The 13,595-nt window shown below is 35.3% G+C and overlaps 1 pseudogene; it reads right to left on the minus strand.

Annotated features, from left to right (window-relative positions):
• Positions 1-787: 787 nt before the first annotated feature.
• Positions 788-12,404, minus strand: LOC121964126 (annotated as a pseudogene).
• Positions 12,405-13,595: the final 1,191 nt, after the last annotated feature.

Consider the following 13,595-nt stretch of genomic DNA (forward strand, 5'->3'; position numbering starts at 1 on the left):
AAGCTAGGGAAAGATTTCCTGAAGATTATATTTCTAAAATAATGTTACATATTTTAAATTATTATTTTTTTTTTTTTTTTCACCCTTTCCTATGGGTTGTTTTTGGGTTAGGGTTTGATTTTGGGTCATTTCGTCCTGAGTTGCTTATTTCCTTCTTCCCACGTTTTTAAAAAAAATCAAGTCACTTTTTCCAGGTTTCAAAGGGTTAATCCAGTCCTTTGATTTATCCAATTATTAATCCTTAAATGGCAAAAATTACTCTTAAAAAAACAATTAAGGCCAATAATTACTGAAACTGGAATTGATGCTTGATTAGTCTGATCAACAGCCAAAAAAGCTATTAAGTGTTGACTTTATGACATGAAACAAAGAGATCATTAAATATTTGTATCCGTAAAACAATAATCGACAAATATTTGGCAATTCATTTAAAGGCATAGTTCACCCCAAAATCAAAAATACACATTTTTCCTTTAGCTGTAGTGTTGTTGATTCTCAGTAAAGGTAGTTTTGGTGTGAGTGTTGGAGATATCGGCTGTAGAGATTATAATCACAGTCCAGCAAAATCTGGGATTTCCTCTCTTTTCACAGGCTTGAATTAAATGGTATTCTTGCAAATTAACATTTTTTGGGTTTTTTTTGTACAAGAAACTCACAAAGCTCACAAAAAGTCTGCAGATTATTTTGCTGTAAATAATCCACGTCGATAAATAACACAACAGGTCAGAGGAAACGTGTTTTGATTTTGGGTGAACTGTCCCTTTAAACTGTCAGAAGCATCTTTAATCATGTCGCTACAGTACTTCAGATCATTATGCGTCCCCTCTTTGGACCCTGACCCGGCCTCTGAAACCTTTCTGTGTCTCTACATCAGCGTCCCGGCCCACTCGCACATCGCGGAACATCAACGTTTGTCCGGACCAACGTATCAGGCGTCACTCAGGCCGGCGGCACGCCAGCGGTCGTATGACACACCAGTCCGACTCTTTGGCTCCACCTCTCGCAGATCACTGCAGGTGATTCGCGTCGCTCTGTCCGCTAGTTGTGTGAGGAGAAGGTGATGTGGTGCCTCGGCTCTGCGGTCTCTGGGGAGAGATGAGGGCGGAGTATCGCTGTCCCGTGTTGCGTGGGATGGTGGGACCCCGTTTGTCCACAGGCGGCTGGCTCTCTGCAGCGGGAGGAGACCCCTCAGCGGGTTCGGTGTCCTCGGGTTTTTTAGTTGAGTTGGCGGCTTCTTTGTCTGCAGCTGGTTTCCTGGTTCTCCTCTCTCGGTGTCCCGTCTTCCCGTCTTTTGGTTTGGTCCGTTCTTTCCTGTCACGCAGTGTGAGAGAGATGACAGAAGTTTGGGAAATGGCCAATTTAAAAAAAAAACGTCCATCGTTAAAGGGAAAGTTTGGATTTTTGGAAGTGAGGTTGTATGAGGATCTTAAAGAAATATTTCACTGATCAAAGAGAGTTCTCTCTCTGCAGAAGAAACACGCAAATGCTTTTGAAATTGGTGCTACGGGACCAGAGAAAACAGAAAAAAGGACGCTTTGGCTCAAGAGGTAGAAAACCTACAACTACCAGAATGCACTGCAGCACGCCAGACCAATAAACGCTCCCTTTGGTGGGTGACGTAATGTGGACTGGACCTCATGAAACAGCGGCGGTCGACTGGATCTCGTATGACAGTTTGATTAGATGTCACTCTGCCTCTCTCCTAATATATACATATATATATATATATATATATATATATATATATATATATGTATATATATGGACATAAAACACTAAAAATGAGAATATCTATTGCAGTTTTTCAAACGTTAAGGATGTTGTTTAAAAATTTTAATCAAGGGATTTTGATGGGCTATGATTTATCTCACAATTAATTCATTTCCTTAACGTGCTCAACATTTCTTTCCCAAACTCTCCCTAATATTAACTGTATAGAAACAAAGTATTTGCATTTATTTTTAGTTTGAATAGTGATCTCATGTTCGTATGGCAGGACGGTCGCACTGTGTGATATTTTGACACTTAAAGTACCAGAAAATTACAAATACTTTTTTAAAGTAAAGTGAGTATACATATGGGAGAGGTACTAAATATATATGGTATCTTTTCATGCAGTTAAACTTCAGTACTAAAAAGATGCAGTAGATGTCAGGTCATTGACCTGTATATTTATATATTTGTGTGTGTACTTTAACTGATATGGGTGTTTTTTAGGTGGCTCAGATAGATTTTGCTGCTGTCCTCGTCCACAGCTGTACACAGCTGTACACAGCTGTACACAGGTGTACTGGTGTACTGGTGTACTGGTGTACTGGTGTACTGGTGTACTGGTGCTGCTGGTGCTGCTGGTGCCTGCTTCTCCAAACTGGGAGCGTGCCGACTGAAATCTGCTGTAGGTAACACACTGAATATTGATAAGTACCTCATATAACCCCACTTTAAAAACAAAAATCAAAACTGTCCCTTTAAAGTTAGTGCAAACACAGTTCGTCATACTTAAAGTTGATGATTTCAAACTTCCTCTCTCGGTAAAAAGAGCTGGTGTTCATCATGTACAGTAGGATCATGTCACACGCAAAGGCGCCCTGAAGAAAGAAACAAGAAATCATTATTTTTTGTTCATAAAATCACCCTGAGGTATTCTCAAAGTAAAAGTACTACCCTCTGACACATCAGCATAATATTTTGACAAATGACTTACTGCACCCAGCAGGGCCACACCCGAACCGATGGCAATAATCGTAGGAACAATATTGAATTTCCCAGCCTGCAAAACAATAAGAGGAATTCACTCGAGACTAACCGGAGTCACTGACGTCAGACAGAAAAAGCAAAACTGATCACATGACTGCCGTACCTGGCCATTGATCATTATATCGAAGCGAATCCCGTAAACTTTGTACAAAGTGCGAAAGGTTTCACCACTCGGGTCCTTGAAGTAGCGGGCGTATCTGCAGAGGGGAGAGAAAACGTTTAAAAAACCATTAAAAGACGGAAAACTCAGAGGAGGAAGTGCGCTCCGTTTAAATCCTTGGTGAATACCTGAGGACAGGAGACGCACCTGAAGTTGTATCCGGATGTAATCGAGTTGTTCAGGTTCAGGTCCAAACGGGTGAAGCTGTACTCGGGGTTACACTGCGAGGAGTCTTTGTCCAGGTCGCAGTTCCACTCGATGAGGATCCCCACAGAGCCGCCCTGACGCACACAACCAACACCACGGCGTGAAAATCAGGCCAACGATCGCACTTTATACACAGGCGCTTATTTCTGTGGGATTCCACTTAAGTCAATATTACAGTTAAAGCAAAAGAGATAAATACGGCTCTAAATCCTGACATAACTAATGAAGAAAACAAAATGTCTTAAATATGTGTATAAAGAAATCTAAATAAAATACAGATCAATAAATAAATATGCCTATTAAATAAATAAATAAATATGGTTCTGAAATAAATCCTGAAAGAAATATAAAAAAGGAATTAATGTAAATATATAAATGAGTCACTATGACTACATTTTTAAAAAAAAAAGTACCTATAAAATAAATCCTGACATAACTAAATGAAGAAATAAGAAAAATGTCTTAAATATGTGTATAAAAAAATGTAAATCTAATATATATCAATAAATGAATATGTCTATGAAATAAATAAATAAATATGGTTCTGAAATAAATCCTTAAAGAAATATAAAAAAGGCATTAATATAAATATATAAATGAGTCAGTATGACTAAATAATTTTTTTTTTTTTTAAAAGTGCTATAAAATAAATCCTGACATAACTAAATAAAGAAATAAAAAATAAAATGTCTTAAATATGTGTATAAAAATAAATGTAAGTATAATAAAAAACATCAATAAAAATAAATAAATATGGCTCTGAAATAAATAAATAAATAAATTAGGTAATCAGAAATGTAGATATATAAAATATAATTGTACAATTAAAAATGTAATATAACTATGTACATAAATAAAATAATGGCCATAGAATAAATACTTAAGTATATAATCCATAAAAAATAAAAATAAATGCTATAATAAATGATATCAAATAAAAAAAATATAGAACATTAAAAAATGGCTATTTTAAAACCCTGATTACCAGAGGCTTACTCCACTTTAAGATTTAAAGGACTGTTTTTAATGACCAGTTACTTTTAAGATGACTGTTGTTTTAACTGTTTGTGCTTCGTCTTTTTTGTGCTCTTTGTGGGTTTTGGGGTTTTTTTGTTTACTCATCATCAAAAATGAGGACTGGCCCTTAATGATTCCTCGAGATTTAATAAAAGTTGAATGAATGAATTTTGAGGATTTCAGGATGTCTAGTATTTTTGGATGTTTTCAGGATTTCAGGACATTTCTAGGATTTTAGGAAATTTTAGTATTTTAGGACAGGGTCCTGGGATCCTCCACTGGCACTTTTTTTGATACATAAGCTCTATTTTGATGCTTTTATGCACTTATGGGGACTAAAAATACAAAAAAACACAATTCCCAGTTTGAATCACTTTATTTTTATTGTAAATTAGAAAATAGTTTGGGGGCCGCTCGGCTGAACAACTCTCATCTAATCTAATGAAATCTCATACGATTATTTTTAATATATAATCTAGAGACTCTGAGATGTCACACGGGATATTCGTAGGTAAGTTGTGTTTTATTATGGGTGTTTTTTAATATCTGTGTGTTTTGAATGCCCTACAGTGGTGGGATGGGGGGTTTTTGTGAGTGTGTGTGTGTGTGTGAGTACGTGTGAAATAACGGTGTTTGGTTTGGACTACAGGAATAATAGTTGCTGCTTTGGCCAAAGCTCTGATAAATAAGACGAAAAGACACTTCGTACCTTCACAGCCAGATCCTGGAAGCTGTTTCCCGTCCAGCCGACCAGATCTCCGAGGCGGAAGATGGGGCAGTACAGGTGCTCCTCTCTGTCGTAGCTGCATCTTTTCAGGTAGCCATCGTCAGACGTTTCAAGGACGTTGGATCTATGAGGTAGATGCACACGTACGTTTTTCAGGCGTCTTATTTTCACTTTCACATCATGTGTTGAATTTTATCCTCTGAAAGGATCAAGTTTCCTAAACTTTCCTCTGAGGATTTAGAAGGATTTTGGCAGATATTGAATATAAAATAAAGTTTTTTTCAGTATATAATCACCTGAAAATAAGAATCATTGTGTTTTCGCCTCCGTCACTGTGGTCAGTAGCACCTATGTGACGAGCTGCATCACAAAAACGCTGATTTTATAATGTGAAACTGTTAATGCAGCGTTTTGTTTTGGGGTTTTTTTTTACAGGTTTTAACCTTTAACATCTAGATTGAATTCAGATTCCTGCATTTAGATGCCTTTTACTATCATTTCAATCTCTGAAACCTGAGAAAAGTGTTTTTTTTTCTCGGATTTAAGGACATTTCTGGAATTTGGGGATTTTTCTGGGATTTTAGGGCGTTTGTAGGATTTTTTAAGTTTTTTTTAAAATAAATAACTAAAACATCTGAGGACAAAAAAAAAAAACAATAACAAGATTCTGAAATATTTCATACAAAATAATAATCATACCTAGTTTTATATTTGTTTACCACCATATTTTTACACTTTTTTTTTTTTAATTTGCAGAGTGAACTACTCAGTTTTAATTCATCATCAAAGCCGTCTCACAAATTAGGTCACGAGTCCTTTGCTTCTGCGATACCGGCATGCTGTCTAAAGTCACGCTGGCAGCATGACGCCAGAGTTTCATTCTGGGAAAACAAACAAAAGGCGGCATAAAGACGGACTTCGTGGCGGCTTTATAGCGAGCTCTCTGTGTGAGAGAGGTTTGTGTCTGCTCCTTTGTCGTCGAGCCGGTTGGGCCTTTAACATTTCGTGTCAAGGAGCACATTTTCTCATAATCCGCCCGAGACTAAACATCATGCATCGTCGAGTTTTTCCACTGAAAGGGCCAGTTTTCCAAACCGTGAGAAAATCACGTGAGCCTTTGTCAAAATGAGAATCCGCTGGAGTTATCAGGTTTTCACGTGTGGCAGAGAAGTGCTGCAGAGGCGGAAACAGTCAGAGACACCTGGTCCTGCCAGTTCAGAGCCGCTGAATTCTCTCAACTTCTCATATTTGCATATTTGACCTTTCGACCTTTAACTTGGACACCGTCACCGCTCAGAGCTCCTGCTCCGACTTTCACCGCCTCTTTCATGCAGCAAAATTCAAAACTTGTGTCTGAACTGAAAAAGACAAACACAAAGAGCCGCAGGAGAAAGATCTGTGATACTCAAAATCAAAATCACTCTATCAAAGTGCAGGTGAAGGATCCCCACACCCCCGACAGAGGTCCCAGATAAGCCCCTAAAATCCTAAAATCCTGGAAATGTCCTTAAATCTGAGAAAGGCCCTAAAATGCTAGAAACATCATAAAATCCTAGGAAAGTCTTAATTAGAGAAATGTTCCAAAATCCTAGAAATTTCTTGAAATCCTTGAACTGTCCTAATATCCGAGAAATGTCCTAAAATTTCGAGAAATGTCCTAAATCCTAGAAATGTCCTAAAATCCTAGAAATGTCCTAAAATAATAGAAATGTCTAAAACCTCCTAGAAACATCCTTTAAATCCTAAGAACGTCTTAATCAAAGAAATGTCCTAAAATAAAATAAAAACTGCCTAAAATCTTCTAATGTCCTGAAATCCTAGAAACACGTACTGTGCTGCTGTGACTGGCCCCTGGCCCCTGGTCCCCCGTCATTTTGTAAAAAGTGGCCCCCAGTCACAGTTAAATATTACTGCTGCGGAGCATGTGAAGCGGCCCTCGTCCTCTGGCTCTGACACAGAGGATGCTGGACGTGTCTCACTGTAAGACGTCTCCCGCTGCAGTAACTTCGAGGGACACCCATAAAAACGAGAATTTAAGTCTCGGCCAGTTTGCGTTCAGCACACGGAGCTCGGTGAGGAAACGTAACGAGCTGCCGCGTAACGAGACCCAGATCTGACTGACGGACGCTGCATCTGTCTCAGCAGCAGCTCGGCCCCCCGCTGGGCGACCCCCGTCTGATCGGACACCTGTCCACGGCCCGGCCTGCTGTCAAGGACGTCTCAGATGACTGTTTGACTGTCTCACTCGCTGCAATGCACAGGCCGGTATAAATAGAGGCTCTGTGCACCCTAAAGCTATTTAAAGCAGCCGCTGGGACACGTACGTCCCTTCAGCTCTCCACTCGTGTCTGAAAGCACACTCAGCACCACTTACTTTGAGAATTCAAACTTTGGGAACCTGATGAAGTTCTTGATGTAGACGGTGAAGTTTTCGGCCTGGCTCAGGAGGGGCTCTCTGGAGGGGACAAGAGGGAAATGAAAACAGAGCGAGTGGAGCTGACAGGCCGCGTCAGTAATAAATAGAAGCTGTGAAATTTCTCGGTGCCTGTGAGGGGATCAGAGGCAGAGCGGCAGCACGGAGCGCCGCGTCTCCCAAAAACTCAAAAAGAGGAGGAGGGGCTCACGTGGGTCGTGTGCTGTGTTCGATGGGACACCAGGCGTGAATCTCACACGTCCCGGTGCTGTTCAGACACAGGCCGGTCTTTATTCCTGATGGAGAGAGCAAACATGTTGGCTGGGTCGAGCTTAACCCTTTGAAGCATAACCCAAAAATAATAATAATAATAATAATAATAATATAATAATAATAATAATAATAGTAATAATAATAATAATAATAATAATAATAATAATAATAATAATAATAATAATAATAATAATAATAATAATAATAATAATAATAGTAATAACAGTAGTAATAATAATAATAATAATAATAGTAATAATAATGATGATGATGATGATAATAATGATCATGATAATAATAATAATAATAATAATAATAATAATAATGATGGTGATGATGATGATGATAATAATAGTGATAATAATAATTATAATAATAATAATAGTAATAATGATGATGATGATGATAATTTTAATTTTCTTTCTTTTTTCAAGTGATTTTGTACGTTATCGAATGTTTTGATAATTTTTTTTGTATTTTATGCTTTTTCAGGCAATTTTCTTTTTTTTAACTACACATTTTTTGTTTTTTTTTATGACATACTACAACCTTTTATGATTTTTTCAGTTGCATAATATATTATGACTTTTATTATGTTTCTATGAAATAGTCTATTTTTATATTTTCTACGACTGACTTTACTGTTATTTTTCAATATTATTTAAAGCATACCGTAATATGACATATTTTTATTATTTTTCTAACAGCATACTATGACTTTTTAATTACATTTTTATGACATAATATATATACTTTTATGATTTTTTTCAATGACATAATATATTATGACTTTTATTATGTTTCTATGAAATACTCTATATTTTCTATGACTGACTATACTGTTATTTTTTGAATATTATTTAAAGCATACCATAATATAATATAAATATAATATAATATAATATAATATAATTTTTTATTTTATCTTTTTTTAAAAGACAATTATATCATGACTTTTTATTACCTTTTTCATGACATAATATACTATTTTTTGTGATATTTTGTAACACACTTTATTTATTTATTTTATTTATTTTTAACTTTTCCTTTTTTGTGCTAATTTCCATTTTTTTCGTTTTTTTTATTTTTTATTTGTAGCACTTTTTTCAGTTTACATTCTAGTTTGTTTTGGTTTTTTTGACTCATTTTCAAATTGTTTTTTTCTAACTTTTCACTAGTCTGTTGTTGATTTTTTGGGCCATTTCTCTTTAAGTTCCTCCTTTTTTTGACAGAAATCAAGCCAAATTAACTTAAGTTTTAAAAGGTTAAATTTGTGTCCAGACAGCAAATCAAGACTAAAGAGAAACGATGTGTTTCTGAGTGATCCTCACCGTGTCCTGCTATCACAGGCTCCCCCTCCGTGCAGTCGTCGTCACTCTGACATCGACCGTCCGGCACCTTAAAACTCTGCCAATATAAAAATGAATTTCTGATAATCTGTCGCAGTTATTTTCAATATAGCTCGAAACAAAAACCAGATTTCACTCACCTCGGCACAGAAGCCCAGCCTCTGATTGGGCGTCTCGATATAATTTGTCACTATGAAGAACACCTGCTCACCCTGCAAAATAAATAAAATTACATCCAGACAGCAAAAGGTTAAACTAATTAGACTCTGGAGAAGTTCAGTATTGATGAATCAGCGTGGACAGATGCCGAGGCTGAGCATGGACTCTCCTAATCTCTGCTGACAGCTGAGCTGCAAACTGAGCTCGTGTTTTTTCGTGTTTTTCGTGTTTTTCGTCTTCGCAGACTCACGTTTGGAGGGATGACGTAATCCTCGGCGCTCCACAGGTGAAGGCCCGCCTCCGAGCTGTTGGTCAGCGCGACGCCTTTGAGCTTGGTGATGACGGAGGTCTGGATGGCCTCCTCTCGCTCCTGGTAACCTTTCCTCACCACAAACACCCACCTGACACGTTCACGTTATTTTCAGACACTTTCGATGAAAAACGTGGATGAAATACATTTTTAAATGCCTTTTTGAACACTTTGCTTGTGTGACAGAAGATACTATGACATTTTATTTATTTTATTTTATTTTTTCAATTTTACAGTTTCAATTTTGAGTTTAATTATTGTTTTTTTTTTTTTTTTAATTGTAATATATTTCATTATTTTTGTTTGATTATTTGTTGTTTTTTCTCGATGTAAGGCATTTTGGCTGCATGATTTTTTCTAAAGAAAGATGCTTTACAAATATGTAAAGTTGAGGTTCAGTGAAACAGTAAAAATATCATTTAATTCTTTTTTATTAACCCTTATTAACCCTTCTAAACCAGGGAAAATAGCTTGATTTCAAAATAATAATAATAATAATAATAATATTTTTTATTTATAGAGCACTTTTCAAGGTACTCAAAGACACTTAACAAAAGTTTAAAAAATCAAACCCTTTGAAACCTCAATAAACTGTCTGGATTTCTTTAAAAACATGGAATAAATTGCCAAAAACTTCACAAGAAACCGATAAAAAAGAAAAAAAAAAAAAATTACTCAAAATAAACAAAATGGGAAAGACACCATGGCACTATGAGTTTTTTTATTTTTATTTTTATATGCAATTTTAGTCTAATTATTTTTTATGTTTTAATATTATTTTTCTATTGATTTTTTTTTCTCCAATTTTTCTATTTGCAGTGTTAAATACATAAAGTTGAGGTTGTTGAGTGAAACAGTGAAAATATTATTTTTAACCTTTTAATTAACCCTAAAAAATGGGGAACAATAACAACAACAATAATAATAATAATAATAATAATTATAATTAATTATGAGGGTTCAGGGGTTTAAATACTTATAAAAGCGGTCTGACACTACGACTCAGTATGGTTTATTAATTTTCAGTATTTAGACACTTTTGATGATCAACATGGATGCATACTTATAGTATTTGTCATGGTGACATATAGTGTGTGGGTTATTTAATTGATTTTATATGCAATTTTTAATCTAATTATAGTTTATTGTTTACTTTCATTAGATGTCATTTTTTCAATTTTTCAAAAAAGTACAAATTATCAAAAAATTATCTGAAGTAATTTCTTTTATTTCTTTTAAATCTATGCATTTCTGACGTTTTTTGGCATTGTTTACTTTGCTATGTCGTTTTATGACATTTTAGGGCATATTCTGCTGTTATTGTTATAGTTTTGTGACATACTGTATAATGACATTTTTTATATAATATTTTTGTGACATAATGTAACTTTTTGAGTGACATCTTTTTGTGACGTATGATACATGTTATTTTAATGATATTTTGTAAAGCAGATTGACTTTTTAGTGACATTTTTATGATACAATATACTATGACTTTTATAATATACTTTTATAATGACTTTTATAATATATTTAAGGCATACCATCATACGTCTTTTTTAATGACAGCACACACGTTATAACTCATTACGTGCCGTCAGCAGCGAGCCGGATGAAAGGAGTCGTGTTAACGTGTAACTGGATCCTCCTCATCACTGAATATTTCATGCATCTCCACTCAAACTATGTTTGCACAAACACAAGCAAATAGTGACTAAAATCAACAAAAATACCATAAATTCTCAGACATGACACGGCAAAAAAACAGAGAGTGACCCTCGCTGGGCCGCATGCCACAAATGTGATTTTATAAACAGCCTGCAGCTTCTAAATCTGCAGTGTGCAGATCCATATAACAATTAAAGATTTAAAGGTCACAGCAGATCATTTTACTGTGCTGTCACCTGCTCGCTTTTCATCACATACATGAGCGTGACATCAGCGTGCGAGGGCCGGGACAACTTCCTGTCTCTGTTTGACACGTTTCTGAATTCACCAAATATGACACACAAAATTTAAAAATGTGTTTCTGCCTCTTTAACCCTTTGAAATGTTAAAAAAAGAAAAAGGATTAGTTTCTTTCAGACACGTGGGGACAAGACAAAGAGCAATTTAAGAAGAAATGACCCCCAAAATAGCAAGAAAATAGTAAAAAGTTAAAGAAAACACAAATAAAAAATGAAGAAAAAAAGAGAGAAAAGGGCATCAAGGGTAAATGACCTAAAAAAACTAAATTATCCTTTTCTGTAAAATAATTTAAAATATATAATTATGATAAATAGAAATATAGTTCTCCAAACATTTTTCACTAGCTTTTTTTTTTTTTTTAAAAAAAACTTATCACAACGCTCAAAGATGCTTAACAGATACAAAAATAAAGTCAATAAAAATCAGTTAAACATACTGAACAAATGAAAACAAGATCACTAAAAGCAAGACTTTTTTTTAAATCTATGAATTCAGTTTAATTAAATCTACAAAGTACAAGAAATTCCCTAAATATTTGCAAAAAAAGAAAAAGTTAAAAATTTTCTGTAACATTATTTAAAATATGTTATTATGGTAATTTTAAATATAGTAAATTATTTTCCCTAGGCATTTTTTTCCATAGATTTTTCTCTTTCTTTCAATACATATATATATATATATTTATATGAATCAACTCATTTCTTGAAGTCTGTGGAAAATCTGTTTTCTATGTTTTGAGCAGAAACTGAACCGGTTTGCTCTCAGTTCAAAGGTTTAAACATGTGAATCGCGTCCAAACGCAGCGCCAGAAACTGATGTCTGCTTAGGTTTCAAAGGGTTAACAACAGCAGCAAAGTCTTTCAGCCAGCCCAACTATTTTTAACTTTGTGAATCACCCTCACAGAGGTTATTTCATGCTTTGCACCTCACCCGATTATGTATCCCAGCACGGCCAGCTGATATAGAGTCTGAATAAAATCCCGATTTTCCTGTTTTCGGCGATGACATATTTCTCAGTCTTGTAGTTGAGGAGAGACACGAAGAATCCGCCCCAGCCCGCCATCCCGCCGCCGAGGACACAGTGAGACAGCAGCGGGCTGCAGGCTGCGGCTCATATATAACTGACGGTGTCAGGGACACCCGGAGAGAGAGACAGGAGCTGCAAGACCGCCTGTCCCCTCAAAGACCGCGCTGAGACGACGTGTTAATCATTCATCTCTGTGTATTTTTTTATTATTGGTGTCACGCACTCACACCTGTGACCGCACCACGCGGGGTTTATAACACACCTTTTCAATAATCTTTGCGGTGATCGGTGCAAAATTAATGTTTTCTCGATGCTGCCGAAATGAATCCCACCCTCTGAAACATCGCTGAGTTTTTTATTCGCGGTCATCATGTCAGTTTGTTCTTTGTGCTGCAGCAGCCTCGATAATGAAACTCTGCTGGCGAGTCACAAATGGACAAAAAATCCTAATGTGATAATGATAATAATAATAATAATAATAATAATAATAATAATAATAATAATATGATGATGATAATAATAATGATAATGATGATGATGATAACAATAATAATAATAATAATAACGATGATGATGATAATAATAATGATAAAAATATAATAATAATAATAATAATAATAATAATAAATAATGACAATAAATAATAATAATAATAATAATAATAAATAATAATGACAAGAAGAAGAAATTGTTTTGTTAATAGAAACTGATATTAATTTAAAGTAAGAAAATGTAAGAAAATTAACAGTGATGCACAATAACGATTATTTCAATCGATAACCACTAATTTCTTTTTGTTTTTCGTCACCCGAGGGTATGAGAGGCTGAGATGTGATGGGTACAGATGAATTTAATTTGTGCATTTTCATTTTTAAAAAATGACTTTTCAGACAAAAAGCTGGAAAATCAAATTTTTGTAAAATTTTCAAGAGCAAAATCAATTTCATTTTTATAGTTTTTGGGATTTTTCTCTCTTTTCTTCTTATGCCAACTTGAATTGAACAAAAATAATGTCGAAAATAATATTGTGTTTGAGTTATTATGTGACTATAGAGTCCTCTCATCATGTCCTCTCATCATGTCCTCTCATCATGTCCTCTCATCATGTCCCCTCATCATGTCCCCGTCACACACACAGCCTCTTACACCGGCGGAGACACCTGAGGAGAATTAGAACGGAGCAGGAGACATCGGCGGAGACACCGGTGGATATTGAGAGTGGAGCAGA

The sequence above is a fragment of the Plectropomus leopardus genome, unplaced genomic scaffold (assembly GCF_008729295.1).
Source record: "Plectropomus leopardus isolate mb unplaced genomic scaffold, YSFRI_Pleo_2.0 unplaced_scaffold1414, whole genome shotgun sequence".
NCBI classification, from domain to species: Eukaryota; Metazoa; Chordata; class Actinopteri; order Perciformes; family Serranidae; genus Plectropomus; species Plectropomus leopardus.